The sequence below is a fragment of the Dermacentor andersoni genome, chromosome 3 (assembly GCF_023375885.2).
Source record: "Dermacentor andersoni chromosome 3, qqDerAnde1_hic_scaffold, whole genome shotgun sequence".
Lineage (NCBI taxonomy): Eukaryota > Metazoa > Arthropoda > Arachnida > Ixodida > Ixodidae > Dermacentor > Dermacentor andersoni.
Window position 1 is genome coordinate 75,341,717 of NC_092816.1, and position 12,535 is coordinate 75,354,251.

General features: G+C 46.5%; 1 protein-coding gene across 1 annotated transcript in view; it reads right to left on the reverse strand.

Annotated features, from left to right (window-relative positions):
- The window catches only part of LOC126545015 (uncharacterized), a 466,980-nt gene that overhangs the window by 378,244 nt on the left and 76,201 nt on the right, over positions 1–12,535 (reverse strand). Inside the window, exon 2 of the mRNA XM_055061783.2 lies at positions 2,806–2,884. The gene's annotated coding sequence lies outside the window, so the exon portion shown is untranslated. The remainder of the gene's footprint in view (positions 1–2,805; positions 2,885–12,535) is intronic.

A 12,535-nucleotide genomic window follows, 5' to 3' on the forward strand; every position in this document is an offset into this window, starting at 1 on the left:
TAATAGTTTGGAGACCCCGTATATATTAGAGAGCAAATTTTCTATGCGAAAGTCTAGTTACAACGTTAAGCCATCACTTGCAATACGTGGCATTAGGCCTACAGTACAAAGTTAAAGAGCCGAGAATACATGTAAAAAGTATTGAGTATTAGGATACAAAGCGGAACGCTTCAGCGCTTAGAAGGCTTCAGCGCTAAACTCAACTTAGGTTCTGAATGAAAAGTGAGAAGCAAATACTGTCATTATAACTCTTTAAGCCAAGCGGTGAACCGATATAAGTTCATTGCATGGAAAGCGGACGCGAAGTTCAATGGTGAGTTGTAGAAGAAGCACATTAAGTCATAGAAGCAATCAAATTACACAAAAAGACTAACTTTTCAAAATATCAGAAACACGTTAGACATGTATGCTTTAATTAGCAACAAGAATATAGGCCTTGATTAAACTGCCTCTGACACAGTGTCGAAACGAAGAAAACGGAGGCAATAAAGTTACGGTTTACATGTAAAAGATTCCTCAATCTACGTATTTAGCACAAGTTTTTGAAATTGGTGCTCACAATAATCCCGGCGTGAAACGTGTCATTTTTGTCTGCTCCAGCAGGTGCTGCTTGTAGAAAGGATACATCTGTTCTCGCGGCGAGGCTACGAACTCGTAATAGTGTTGCTGAAAAATTTTAGTAATGGTTGGGATTAATATGTACTAAAAAAAACTAGAAAACAAAACTGACAGCCTACTTGAAGAAAAGAGCGCTAAGAAAAAAGAGCACCGCGATTCGATCCCCCGACCTCGTGCTCAGCAGCCCAACACCATAGCCACTGAGCAGCCACGGCGGGTAGACAGCCTAAGTCAAGGACCTGTTCCATCAGACACTAGAATGGCGCTATTTTTGTGTTTCTATTGGTTCTTCTGGCTCCTGCCGCTCTATAGTGTACGCGGTTTGTTCGTGCTCGTCTGTCTTTCTCTCTGTATCCCCCTTCCACTCTTTTTTCCTTTCTATCCCCCTTAACCGTTCCCCCCATGCAGGGTAGCCAACCGGAACTACCTCTGCCTGCCTTGCTACGCATCCTTCTCTCTCTCTTTTCTTCTTCTTCTTTACCCCTTCTCCCCCATGCAACTTCTTATACTCAAAGCATTTTAGCCGGAACATAAGTGCGTTGTTCACTTCGATTCATCACTAGCCTTCCTTCCTCCACAGCTCCCCAGTGAGGTCGCTGCTCTCTCCAGCTCTATAATATTTGCTGCTGCGATAATAAGGTATTGCGGTAAACATCAGTTACTCCGTTTTATGATATAAAATGTAGTAAGCACTTACGAAATTAAGTAATACGCATTATTACTCACAGCTGTTTCCACTTCAACCCTACTATGTTATAACTTCGTCGAAACCGCGTTCTTTCGGGGGCGAACATGTCCAGGTGTCATCTGCCATTGTTTCTCTGTATAAGGTACTTATAGACAGTTAGTAAAAGTTGCCTTAATTAGGAAAAATTGGCACCTTCTTCTGTTGTTGTAAAACTGCGCAATAGTTAAGCCATATTTCGTGACATCATCCTCGTCTCTTTGTGCACTTAAAAAAAAAAGACACGCACGGACGCCTTATTACCCCTACAACTAAGTTTACACACCTCGCTGTTATATATTCTGATATTTGTACGTATTGTGCTAGCCATATCTACTGTTCGTAATTATAGCGTTACAGTTTGACTTCACAGCTCTTGTATGTTCTTTACAATATCCATTACGCGATAGCGTTTCTTCTTTTCTTCTCTTATTTCTATTTTTTTCTCCTATAGTCTTCTTCGTAGTTCGCGGCTTTTTGTTATTTCTTCCATTTATGTCAATAACCAAGAATCACGTTGCGATTTCTGACTTTGGTACCTTGGCCTGTCCATCATCTGTGATGCACTCAATGCTTGTTGAAACAATGGTGAACTTAAACTGGAAAACAAAAAGCGGGTATAATGGATATGTTTAGAGGGCACGACGGCCCACGGAAAAAAGAAGAAGAAAAAAGAAAGACGTCAAACAACGGTTCACCCTGTCTAGCGATAACAAAATTCGCGATTTCGTCGAAGAAGGCCTCGAATTGAGTGTCACGTACCACGATAATGAGCTGGCTATAAGAATGGCCGGGGGTGCCGTGTGCGTTAATGCGTGCGTGTATTTGGAGTTTCACGCCCCAAAAGCAGCTCATGCTCTGTTTGAATAATATCTGGAGATGCGACCACCAGGTATTTCCCAGCCTTCTGTACTTCGGGTGTGTTCAAGTGTTGAGTTCAAATAACCTAGGATAATAATATTAAAAGCAATAATAACGAAAAGTGCGTTCAAATAATCTGGGCTCGTATTCACAAGAACGTTCTTACGCTAAAAGCGTTCGTGCCGGCCAATAATTACGTGGGACATATTATTTGCAAAGTCGATCAGCCAACGATAAACAGCACTTACGAACGAAAAGCTTTGTGAATTAGGCGCCTGATGGCTGTATATAGAAAGCTGAAAAGGCGAATCTTTTTCTTAGCGTATTTTCGTTAAGCATTGGGCCAGTGATGTAAAAGGCATGAAAAAGTCGACAAGTGGTCTTCAAGCGTTCTTGTATTTTTCTTTCCGTAAGTTTACACGGTTAGTTTAGTAATGTCATCGCATGCAGCCTCAGTGCTCTCAACGAATTTAAAACCCAGATAGAATGAAGCTCGTCAACAAAGGAACGAAGAACAAGCACGCACACAAACAAACAAGGACTCAATCGAAGAATAAAAAGGTATTCTGAACCGCAAGAGTAGTGTAAAGAAATATACTCACCAGGAACACGAAGGGAGCAGACAGCTAGGACTTCCGACGCATGAAATCACGGATGACCTTTTCACCCGCAATAGAAGACCTGCATAAAACGAGAACTCCATGACCTTTTTGCCGCCTATCTTTCTATAGCTCCTATGCGTTTAATTCCACGGCAAGCTTCTTAACATAGCAGCTGCGCGCAGGTAAACTTCGCAGCGCTCTGTGCAAGCACAACAGCCGCGGGAGGTCCACAGTGCATTATTTAATTAACTAATGCCTTAGCTTTGCTGCTCCAGCCTGCGAGTTACCGTTTTTTACCAAGATATTCACTTATCCGGCATTTTGCACACAAGTGGAGGATCTATCCATTTTTTTTCAACATAGGAGGCTGCGAGCAATATAGATGCTCACACAAACAATGCCGTCCCTATTATGTCACTTTCGTGACGCAGACAGTGCGTTTAACGCCTCTAGAGGGCTATACGCGCGGCTTGGCCAATTACTTGCAACGCTACAAGCGGTACGTCGCTTTTAGTGGGAAAGCGGGAACGAATGGCGTCTTTGAGACATTCAAAGCTTGTTAATTCTTTCGTAGCAGCTTCAAGTGCTTGGGCTCTTATGGACTAAGGTGTAAGACGTCGGCCAGGGAAGCTGTGAAGAGCGGACACGCTTTGACTTATGGCATGATGGCTAGCATTGCTGTAGCAGTGTACCCAGTGAGATGGCGTAAAATGTGATGAAGCCGGTTCTATAGACAATATTAACGCGACAGCGTTAAGGAGCTCGTGTCGCAGAAAAGCCGGTGTCGTCGGCGTCGGTGTCGGCGTCGGCGGCGTTGGCCGTGAGCGATAAATCCCAGCAGGCACTTCATGAATAAAAAACAACTTGCAAGATGGGCTGGGTGGGAATCAAACCAGGGTCTCCGGAGTGTGAGACGGAGACGTTACCACTGAGCCACGAGTTCGATGCTTCAAAGCGGTACAAAAGCGCCTCTAGTGAACGCGGTGTTGCCTTAGAAACGAGCTGTTTCTAAGGCTCAGGCGTGCGTCGCTTGCTCAGGCGCACATTTCGTTGTCGCGCCGAACGCTGCGTTGGTCGACGCTCACCGCGTCCGATGCGGGGCGCGTAGTCGCTGCGCCGTAGCGCGTCTTACACCCCTTGGCGGGTCGACGGGAACGCTGTCGCGTTCCACTCTTGAAGGCGAAGCTTAAGCGTCCTCCAATTTTTCTTAATCTACTATCTGCTTTGTGTTATGCATTATACACGAGAAACGCATGTATGTACAAGCTGCGGCGTGGGACTTCACAATGTGGCAACGTACGTTCCGTAGGTACCTTACAAGGGCATAGCACTTGTAAATTCAGTGCATGTTAGTAGAGGCCACACAAAAAAAATTGGAGGACGCTTAAGCTTTGCCTTCAAGAGTGGAACGCGACAGCGTTCCCGTCGACCCGCCAAGGGGTGTAAGACAATGGGCTACGGCGAAGCGACTACGCGCCCCGCATCGGACGCGGTGAGCGTCGAGCAACGCAGCGTTCGGCGCGGCAACGAAATGTGCGCCTGAGCAAGCGACGCACGCCTGAGCCTTAGAAACAGCTCGTTTCTAAGGCAACACCGCATTCACTAGACGCGCTTTTGTACCGCTTTGAAGCATCGAACTCGTGGCTGAGTGGTAGTGTCTCCGTCTCACACTCCGGAGACCCTGGTTCGATCGATTCCCATCCAGCCCATCTTGCAAGTTGTTTTTTATTCATGAAGTGCCTGCTGGGATTTATCGCTCACGGCCAACGCCGCCGACACCGACGCCGACGACACCGGCTTTTCTGCGACACGAGCTCCTTAATGCTGTCGCGTTAATAAGTGCATAATATGCGCGGACATTACAAGTCTATGATAAGGCGCCATGGGGCAATTTATAAGCGTTAGCGGCTTCGGTACGCTTAGGCGTAAGTTTCAAGTCGTCTCTGCGTCTACGTCACCAGTGCGCTAGAAATGCGGCGCGATTCGTCACTGTCGCATTCAGCGACGCTTGTATCAATGCGGCAGCGGCGCATCGCGTCGTGTTTCTAGCGCATGTCATACATGTAAACGGCGCTAATGCGTCATAAAGGCAAATTACATTTACGCGCCAGGAGTAGGTAGATCTAGAAGGTTATAACCAACGTTTCCTATAGATAGCACAAGGCCTTGTTGGGACTCAAGGTAACGTGTCCCATCGCTGTCACCAAATGTTGCGACACCAGTTACTCGAACCTAGACCAGCGTTACTACTTGGTAGCGTGGCGTTGTCGGCAGGCCGCAGGCGTCTGGGACACCATGAAGACCAAGCAGGGGCGACACTATTTCTAGTGCGAAACGTGCACTGTTCGTTACCTGTTAGCTGCAGATTACATTGCGTGACTACTTGGTTCGGTAGATGAGGTTTCCACCCATGAATAAAATAGTTTTGGTTAGCTATAAAAGCATACTTTACAGTGTGAACTATACTTGTCCAGCAAAGCGACCGTTTACGAACTTCGCGAGCACCTTAAGCAGTCGCAGGTGCTGGTTTAAACATATCTTTGTTGGTAACGAAGTAGGAAAGAAAGAAGAGAATACAAAAAGATACAATGCGGGGCGGCTTAAATAGGTCGGCTAAATTCGTAGGCGGGATTTTGCTCACGCAAACGTCACATGGTGTGCACTGAGTCTGGTCGGTGATTGGCGGTTGCTCCTTCTCTCCTCGGCGAAGTTGTACGTGCTTGCCTCCGCTGGCGGTAACTCGTGGCTCGCGTATGATTTTTGATAGGAGAGCCTCCCCTGGACTCACGCATTTAGCGGAGGGCGCCCCTCCCCTTGCCCCCTTTCTCGCACACAATCACTGCGGGGCCCCAGCGAGACCGGGAATCACCTGAGAGCCGCAGGAGTTCGAGCTCTACCCTGCGCTTTCCGATTAGGCATGGTTTTTCTATAATCCTGTTTCCACTGGGTGCTTCATGCCAATTGTACCTGCGTACCCTGCTTTATTAGCCAGAAATTTCATCCGAGCCCGGCATGACGAAAGCGGTGATGTAAAAAGCACAGCCGTTTTACGCGTGAGTTTCCGCATTAGATTCTATGGCAGTCTGGACAGGTTGTATGATGTGAATAGCGGTGCACAGGCCTTGTGATATATCTAGGAGGCGTTGCTACAACTCGTCTCACGCGGTGGGTGTAAACGCTGTCGTGTCGCATTGAGGGAAAGATACGTGTGCTGTTCCACTTGCCAGCAAAATGCACCTTGCCCGAAACAAGTTTCAGCTTGTTTCAGACGAAAGCGGATGGATCACGTTTAAATACTGTCGCACTGTATTACCCTCGATGTGCTAACAAGTGCGATACGCTATTATCGCGTTCATGTACACGGAACGTTCATGTCTGCCCGAATGTGAGAGTAGCATATCGTACTTCATAGCGCATCACGGGAATGATTCAAGCCAGTCATAGCCTAAGACCGCAGACAGAAACCTGCAGCACCCTATACGCTGCAGTGTCAATAAGCGGCTCTTCGATGTCGGAAACAACGTAGATGTTTAGCCTATATTGCTTAACTTGTCTTTGCTTCAGACACACGCTAACCTTGAAGCGGCAGTAAAATATTCGCTTTGAAATTCCACGCACGTCGCCACGTACTGTTTCGGCAAGCAGTTTTGCGACACTCGTCCTTGGTAGACTGTAGCGATTCTACCGCTTTATATTCGTATTCTCGCTCGATACACTCCGAACCTTTGGTGTCGAAATTCAAGACAAGTACTTGACACGCGAAGTGCCTTATAATCGCGTAAGGAACAGTGCAGAACACGCAAGACTTGATCATGGCTCACAGGTACACTATAAAATTCCCTATTAGTGAGGCTCGCTGTCAGGAACTACAACTGAGGATACCCCGAACGAAGCACTCTTTCTCTTGGAACGACTGAAAGTTGGGCAAGTTGTTAGGGATTCACGCTATACTGAAAGACAGGCGTGCAAACATGTACACAAGAAGGAACAAAGAGAACAACACAAATGCAGGCGTTCGTGCTGTCTTTTTCGTTCCTTCCCCTCAGTAACATGAATTCTTTCTGCATCATGTGAATCGATTTCTGAGATATGAGGCGTTATACACCGGCGAAAAGACATCTGTAACCCTTTGCAGCGATTGAAACGCTTGCAGGGATGAAATTAGGATCAAATAACTTCCGGGATTTCATGTGCCAAAAACGTTTTCGTCGACCACTTGGTTGATCCGACCGAAATGCGTTAGCGTAGCCCTTCGCCGGTCTCGTTTGAAGGCATTTGTTACTCCGATGTGCAGAAGACGCTCGTGCTGGTCCGCCTCTGCGTCCTTTCCCGCTCGGCACTATAGCCACCTCCTCTGGCCGTCTGCGTCGCTTTACTTCAGTTTCTGCACGTCGTAATTCGGAATCTAAGTGAAGCTTAGTCCGCTTCGTTTTAGCCTCGCCTGCTAACCTACGTTGGCGTTCCTCCTCCGACTCAGCGGCACGCTTTCTGCTCTTCGCTTCAGCTGCTGCAGGAAAGCGCGCCTTACGGGTTCTCTCTAATTCTGCCTGTCGTCACCGTCGCATCGGCGACGTTCCTCAGCACGACCTTCCCAACCGCTCGTTGACAGCACTGCATCCGTGCAGCCCACATGTAAGTACACAAGCGTTTTTTTTTTTTTTACATTTTCACACGGCTGGCACGTACACATTTTACACCTATTCGGAGCGTTATTTTCGTCCTGTAATTATTGAACAAATAATCGCCCTCCTGTTAATCAGTGGAGGTGACGCACTTCGTAACCTTTCGCCCCTGTACTCCCACTTCCACTAAGAACCCGTGACGACACCTACCGCCGACTAAGGCTACTTACAGCAGTGGGTTTTCTCCACAGTCGTCTGCTTCCACGAGTCGGCGTGCACGGAAACAGAGAAATAATGAGCCAAGGCGAGACAATTGCCGCCCGACGTTACGGCGCCTCGTTCACACAGGAGCTCGCGCATGCGTGCGTGGTCTGAACGGGCTATACGTTCCTCCTACGCCCGCTCATAGCTCTAATTCCGTCATCGGCGCACACTACTTTGACATTCAGTCTCACAACAGAAAGGCCACGCGTTTAAGGACAGACGTCAATTACAATTGTCTGGATGAAAGCTAAGCCGCTATACCGGCGTGCGGACTGCGTGCATCGCGCATTACTGTGCACAGCATGGGGTGTGCTCCTTGACGTCAATGTGTCATGCGCCTCACGTAGGCGTAAATGCAAAAAAGAAAGAAAGAAAGAAAGAGAGAAAGAAAGTAAGAAAGAAAGAAAGGAAGAAAGAGAGAGAGAAAGAAGTTAAAAAATGTTTTATAGGGTAAGGAAAGCGTGCCGGCACGAAAGATTTTTCAGTGAGAAGACCAACACTGTAGCTCTCGATGAGGAGGAGGAGGACAAATAGACGGAAAGGCAGGGAGGTTAGCCGATTTTTCAGACCGGCTGGCCACCCTGTGCTGAGGAAAGAGGGTAAGAGGAATAAACGATAATAGAAAAGAGAAATTACGAAAAAAAAAGGGAAGAGCAGAAATAAAAGAGAAAAAGGAAAGGAGAATACGGCACTGCTTAAAGTCTGTATTTTGTCTTTGAAAAGGCAGGTCAAACAACGTATGCCCCCGAAGACGCGTATACGCCGCCAGCGCGGCAAGCGCTTTCGGCTCTCTCATACACTTGGACAAAAATGTGCTGACGGAGCCTGAACAGCGACGAATGTCGCGCAACGTGTACAGTGATCGAGAGAATCGCGCTCCCTCTCATACATTCCATAAAAGTATGAGTCGCTCCTGCCAGCCGTAAACGAGAACCAGAACAACAGCTGCCCCATTGTCTGCCTCCTACTGGCGCGTCTGAGCGACGCCGACTGAATGGAAAAGCGGTTCCTTATGAAGAAGGGAAAGCTCAGCACTGTTTCCTGCAGCCCTTGAGGGAGCACAGCTCGGCGCCGATGGAAGCGTCACGGAGATATCAGTGGCGCACATTAGGCGAGCTCACTTCCTTTCCCTGCAACGAGCAGCCGACTCTCGTTACTGATCGGCTTGCATGAAGTTACTGAAACTACCGCCATGAAATACCGCGATGACCGCGCACATCTTATTTCCGGAGCCTTTCACATTCATTATATCGGCGATGCAAGTGCAAACCTCCCGTCCATTTCTCTCCTTCCGAAGAAGATAGCCTTCCTATCTCATTGATTGCAATTTATTGCCCCAACGCCTCTCTCTGCGCGCAACTTTACGCAGACTAGACTCGAGACCGTTCACCGAGTCAAAGATACTCGGACCGTGGCCACAACCGTCACTGGCTCGAAAAGCGATTCGTGCACTAGTGCGGTACTTGAAGTGCACGGGCTTAAGAGACCGCTTATAGTGTCATACACACGTACTCAGTGCTTACTCCCTCCCTTTCTTCCTCTTTCTATTCCACTTTCCCCCACCCCCAGTGTAGGGTAGCAAACCGGATGCTGTTCTGGTTGACCTCCCTGCCTTTCCTACTCTTGCTTTCTCTCTCTCTCTATTACCCCTGCGAATGCGGAATTTCTGTTGCTTTTGTGCTTTGAGATAACGGTAGAGGACATATATGCTGACTGAAATAATAAAGACACTTGGCTGTTAGTCAGCGCTGTGGTCTTTGTCCCTCTCTTCGTCATGTTCTTTTGTGCTGTTCACTGCTCGTTACCCAAACACGCTCTCTTAAAATCATTCATCGTCATCAGCGTATTTTACGTTCACTGCAGGAGAAAGGCCTCTCCCTGCGATCTTCAATTAAACCTGTCCTGCGCCAACGGATTCCAACTAGCGCCTGCGAATTTCTTAATTCCATCACCCCACCTAGCCTTCTGCCTTCCTCGACTGCGCTTCCCATCTCTTGGCATCCATTCTGTTACCCTAATAGTACACAGGTTATCTAACCTACACGTAACGTGACCTGAGCAGCTCCATTTCTTTCTCTTAATGTCAATCAGAATATCGGCTATCCCTGTTTGCTCTCTCATCCACACCGCTCTCTTCATAAAGGTCGTCATATCAGACATTATTTGGGATATCATCGGCCTTAGTGAGATTAGAAGAACTGGCGAGGCTTATACATTGCTGAATAACGGACATGTCCTCTGCTATGAAGGTCTCCTAGATAAGAAGCAATATGGGGTAGGATTCCTAATCCATAAGGACATAGCGGGCGACACTGACGAATTCTACAGTATTACTGAGAGGGTAGCTGTAGTCGTAATCAAACTTAATAAGAAGTATAGATTAAAGGTAGTACAAGCCTACGCTCTAACATCCAGTCACGATGATGAGGAAGTAGATCAGTTTTATGAAAACGTTGAATTAACGATGAGAAAAATGCAAACTCAATATACTCTGGGCGACTTCAATGCAATGCAATGACTTCAATGCAAAAGTGGGGAAAAAGCAGGGTGGTGAACAAGCAATTGGCAACTATGGCGTCGATTCTAGGAACGCTAGAAGACAGATGCTGGTAGAATTCGCAGAAAGGAATAAGCTTCGAATAATGAACACCTTTTCCAGGAAGCGTAGCAACAGAAAGTGTACCTGGAAAAGCCCTAATCGTGAAAGAAGAAATGAAATTGACTTGATACTTTCTGCTAATCCCAGCATTGTGCAGGATGAGAAGTGACAGGTAGGGTAAAGTGCAGTGACCATAGGTTAGTGAGCGCTTGGATTCACCTCATTTTGAAGAGAGAAAGAGCAAAATTGGTCAAGAAGAAACAGGTCAACCTAGAGGCAGTAAGGCTAAAAGCAGACGAATTCAGGCTGGTACTTGCAAACAAATACGCTGCCTTAGAACAGAGAGATGATGATGACATAGAGTTAATGACTGAAACCGTAACTAGGTTGGCTTCAGAGGCAGCAATTGAAGTGGCAGGCAAGGCACCAAGGCAATCAGTAGGCAAGCTCCCCAAGTAACAAAGGACCTAATAAAGAAACGACAAAAAATGAAAGTGTCGAACTCAAGAGATAGGATACAATTCGCGGAACTGTCCAAACCGATCAACAAGGCGAAAATAAGGGATATTCGAAACTATAACGTGGGAAATCCCCAAGAAGCCGCAAAAATGGACGCAGCCTGAAATCGGTGAGAAAGAAACTTGACATAGGTCAAACCAAGATGTATGCACTGAAAGATAAACAGGGTAATATCGTCAGCAATCTCGAAGATATAGTAAAAGAAGCGGAAGAATTCTATACTGACCTGTACAGTACCCAGAGGAGTCAGGATACCTCAATTGGAAACAGTAATGAACAGGATAAAGCAACTTCTCCTATAACTAGCGATGAGGTCAGAAGGGCCTTGGAAGACATGAAACGGGGAAGAGCGGCAGGAGAAGATGGAATAACAGTCGATTTAATCAAAGGTGGAAGAGACATAATGCTTCAGAAACTGGCAGTTCTTTATACGAAGTGTCTATCGACCGCAAGGGTCCCAGAAAACTGGAACAATGCAAGTGTTATACTAATCCACAAAGAGGGAGACGTTAAAGACATGAAAAATTATAGGCCCATTAGCTTACTCCCAGTATTAGATAAAATATTTACCGAAGTAATCTCCAACAGAATAAGGGGAACACGGGACTTTAGTCAAGCAAGGGAACAAACAGGCTGGCTTCAGGAAGGTATACTCTACAATGAATCACATCCATGTCATCAATCAGGTTATCGAGAAAACCGCAGAGTACAATAAGCCTCTCTATATGGCGTTCATAGATTACGAAAAGGCATTTGACTCAGTAGATATACCAGCAGTCATAGAGGTATTACGTAATCAAGAAGTACAGAACGCTTACCTAAATACCTTGGAAAACATCTACAGAGGTTCTACAGCTACCTTAATTCTACACAAGAAAAGCAGGAAGATACCTATAAAGAAAGGGGTCAGACAGGAAGACATAATCTCTCCAATGCTATTCACTGCGTGCTTAGAAGAAGTATTCAAGCTATTAAACTGGGAAGGCTTACGAGTAAAGATCGACGGCGAATATCTCAGAAATCTTCGGTTTACCGATGACATTGTTCTATTCAGCAACAATGCAGACGAGTTACAACAAATGATTGAGGACCTTAACACAGAGAGTGTAAGAGTGGGGTTGAAGATTAATATGCAGAAGACAAAGGTATTGATAAATAGCCGGGCAAAGGAACAAGAATTCAGGATCGCCAGTCTGCCTCTAGAGTCTGTGAAGAAGTACATTTACCTAGGTCAATTAATCACAGGGAACCCTGATCATGAGAAGGAAATTCACAGAAGAATAAAAATGGGTTGGATCGCATACGGCAGACATTGCCAGTTCCTGACTGGAAGCTTGCGATCATCATTGAAAAGGAAGGTGTACAATCAGTGCATTTTACCAGTGCTGACATATGGGGCAGAAACTAGGAGACTGACAAAGAAGCTTGAGAACAAGTTAAGGACCGCGCAGAGAGCCGTGGAACGAAGATTGCTAGGCATAACTTTAAAAGACAGAAAGAGAGCGGTTTGGATCAGAGAGCAAACGGGCATAGACGATATTCTAATTTACACCAAGAGAAAAAAAATGGAGCTGGGCAGGTCATGTAATGCGCTGGTTAGATAAGCGTTGGACCATTAGGGTACAGAATTGGTACCAATAGAAGCAAAGCGCAATCGAGAACGACAAAAGACTTGGTGGAGCGATGAGATTAGGAAATTCGCGGGTGCTAGTTGGAAACGGTTGGC